This window comes from Nuphar pumila, chromosome 10 (genome assembly GCF_984573655.1).
Source record: "Nuphar pumila chromosome 10, dmNupPumi1.hap1.1, whole genome shotgun sequence".
Taxonomy (NCBI): domain Eukaryota; kingdom Viridiplantae; phylum Streptophyta; class Magnoliopsida; order Nymphaeales; family Nymphaeaceae; genus Nuphar; species Nuphar pumila.
The window spans coordinates 76,795,494-76,798,965 of NC_143258.1; positions in this window are offsets into that span (position 1 = coordinate 76,795,494).

Here is a 3,472-nt window from a genome sequence, read left to right on the forward strand (position 1 = left end):
ATGAGTTTTGGATACACACGCTGCTTTCAAGTTCGGGTGCAAATTGTTTTGAACTGTTTGGGTTGGACATATAAAACAAGTTGGCCATACCCAGGTCCGGGTCTATATTTCAGGCACACAACCATTTGTAGTCTGTCCACTACGGATCATTATGTACAATGTTCAACCGTGTCAGACAACAGATCTCCAAGGATGATACCCATAACAATATTTGTTATTTGGAATTTAATTACTCTTGCCATGGAATAACCTCATAGTTATCAGTCAAATCCATGTCCACTTGTTTGTTCCGGAATCCAGTTCAGGTGCAATGTGATCTCACACTTTTAGTGTACTGCTGCCCGGATCACCCACCATCTTCTGAGTATGATACAAGGACTTGGTCTTTGGAATGTGATTGCACACTTTTAGTGTATTGCTTGCAAATTTTCTTTGGGAAAATATGATACAAGGGCATAGTCATTTTTATTATTTGATCAATTAAAAATCTGTTGATATTTTAATATATCCAACATGTTTGGTATTGAAAATAAATTTAAAAGTTATTAAAAAAATAAAAATATTGTTCATGCTTGTTATTCTGATTGTCATGGTTTCCTGTGTCGTGTCATCTTCCTAAGCACATGGATGAGAAGAAAGTATCCATGTAGGGATGGCAGTGGACCAGGGGAAAATGGGGCCCTGCCCGCCTCGTCCCGTTTGGATCGGGGATGGAGGTGGGGATGAACTTACACTTTCCCCGGCCCTGCCTCAGCCCCACCCCATCCCATTAATAATATTACTAAAATACCCTAACCTAAGTAATAAAATTACAAAAAACACACTTATATATACTAACTAACCCTAAATCATATTAATAAAAAAATGGAGCCAGTCGTCGACTCGCCGCCCAGAGAGAGAGAGAGAACGTGAGTCTCCCTTTGCCGCATTCGCCTTCTCCTCTCTGCGAAAAAGAAGAAAGAGAGGTGTTCGCTTCTCGTAATGGATCACCCCCTCTTTCTGCCGAGGAAAAAGAGTTTCCTTCTTTTTTCTTTGTGGAGTTTTCATCGTCGACGATGACCGATCGAGCTAGGTTTTGGACTTCTTTTACAAGTACAGTTTTTCTTTTTCTTCTTTTTATGATTGTTATTATATATATTCTGTGTATTTTTTGGTTATTTGTTTTGTGAATTTCTTATTTGGTGTATGAAATGAGGTTTTGAGAGGAATCAAGTTATTTTGTGGGGGTTTTAGGGTTTTGATTTCTGTATGGAATGGTGTTTTGGCGGGGCCGGGGACGGGGGTGGGGATAATTATGTTGAGACAAGGCGGGGGTGGAGGTCCAAAGTCCCCCCCCCCCATCCCGCCAAGGGGATGGGCCGGGGATGAAGGTTAATTTTTGAGACGGGGCGGGGGTGGAGACCTTGTCCCCCGCCCCGGTCCAGTGCCATCCCTAGTGACAGCCATTTAGTGTACGTGATAACACAAGTCTACTACAACGCCTAGCAAACAAATAAAAGGAAAAAAAAAACTTGAAGCCTTGTTTCTAAAATGGTACTTAAGACTAGGGGTGTCAACCGGTAAGGTTTAGTTGGGACCCAGGTAGAACAGATTTGCACCAGATTTTCGAGTATGGTATTGGGTCCAGATCTGAGTTTAATCACCCGGACCATACCCAGTAAAATAATATTTTTTTATCATTTTTACATTGAAAAATTATGCTTGATTGGAACTCGGGTCGAGCCTGGGTCTGGTATAAAATTTCACAAAATATACGCGGATCCATGTATTAATTGGACCTTCGGGTCCGGACCCGAGTCTTAATCGGGTCTTCTTATTTGTCACCATACCTGGATCCAATAGGGTTTGGTTAGGAACAAGTCCGGGTAAACCCAACCCGTTGACACCCTTACTTACTTTAGACCCCATAAAAAGCAATGTTGTCGTATCGTTTGGCCAACAATTTATGAATCGGCAGATACCGATACTCAAGTGAATCAATCTAAATCAGCAAAAAACAATTAAAAAATATTGCGTCAATCAGAAAGTGGCACATGTTAAAGCCATTAAAATAATATTAAAATTTTATTTGTAAGTATTTTTTTACATTTATTAAAAAATAGCATATTCAGGGTCTCTATGACAAATATTGCGAGAAATTGCCTCAAAGTTTAAAACCTCAATTTCTCCCGAGATTTTCAAACCATGACAAATATCACGATATTTATATTTTTAAAAGATATTTATTGTGAAAACCCCGGAGATTTGTATTTTTAAATGTGTTCTATTTATATTTTCTTATAAAAATTATATTTTTATATTTTTTAATTTATTTTTTATTCTCACGATTTTGCCAAAAAAAATGCGAGGTTTATGAAAATTTCAAAATCTCCCTAATTTTTTGCATGCCTAGATTTTTGCCGATATTTAGCTTTTGTCACTGTGTTGGGGTGAAGCGTACCCATTATCTGCCGACACGATATACTGACAACAGTGAACCCACCAGGGTTGGATTTTGGAGATTCTTGAGATCCTAAAACTTCAGCATTACGCCACCACATTAGAGGTTTGGTATCATGAACAACTAAGCTTCTTTTTGAAGACATACTTTGGCTAATAAATGGATATACTTTTAATGTTTCTTGTGAGTAAAGGGTGGGTCACATTTTCCATCTATATATGGATAGGACCCGTAGTAGCGATTGTGGTCCTTGGATCCAAGACAATGACCTCTTCCATTCTTCCCTCTTGATGGAGCCCCATAATTTGACTTGGCTAAGCTTTTAGCAAGGCTTTTTCAATCCTAATAGTGGGCACTAAAGACCCATACAGGTTTGACTTTTCTGGACTTATATCCAGACCTGATCCAGTCTTGGGCGAACTCATGCTCGCTTGCTTTCCGGCGGGGTTTTTACTGCAGAATTAGAAGCCAAGGAAGGTATTTATGAAAAGAACAAAATTAAAAAGGCCTCTTTTGTCATCTTCTTCATAACGTTTTTGTCTTCCCTGATCTCGGACGCGATCCGTCAGTTGAAGTGGACAAAAATACCCTCACTTAACTTTAATTAATTAAAAATGTGAAGGTTTTGGATTCGAGTTCGATTATCCGATCGAATCCGAACTTATTTTTTACTCATGGACTTTTGCACGTCTTAAGAAAACAAAGGGGGAGTCCTTCTGCCAAGCTGAAGGCCCAGGTTCGAATCCCTCTGCTACGTCGTAGAGGTCTGCCTAACCCCAGCTTGCCTTTCAAAAAAGAAAGAAAGAGAAAACAAAGGGGAATGAGCTCTCCTCCATCAAAGCATAGGATCGAATCCGAATTTTGTCCGGTTAGTCAAGTTTCCTATTGGGCCGGATTCAGTAAATGCCTATATCTGTACCCAATCCGACCAGTTTAAGCGCTCTTTTTGGAATATAATTTACAGAAAGATAAGGATAATTAGGGTAAATTTTCCATTCCTTATCCATTTGACAGATTAAAAATAAACTATCA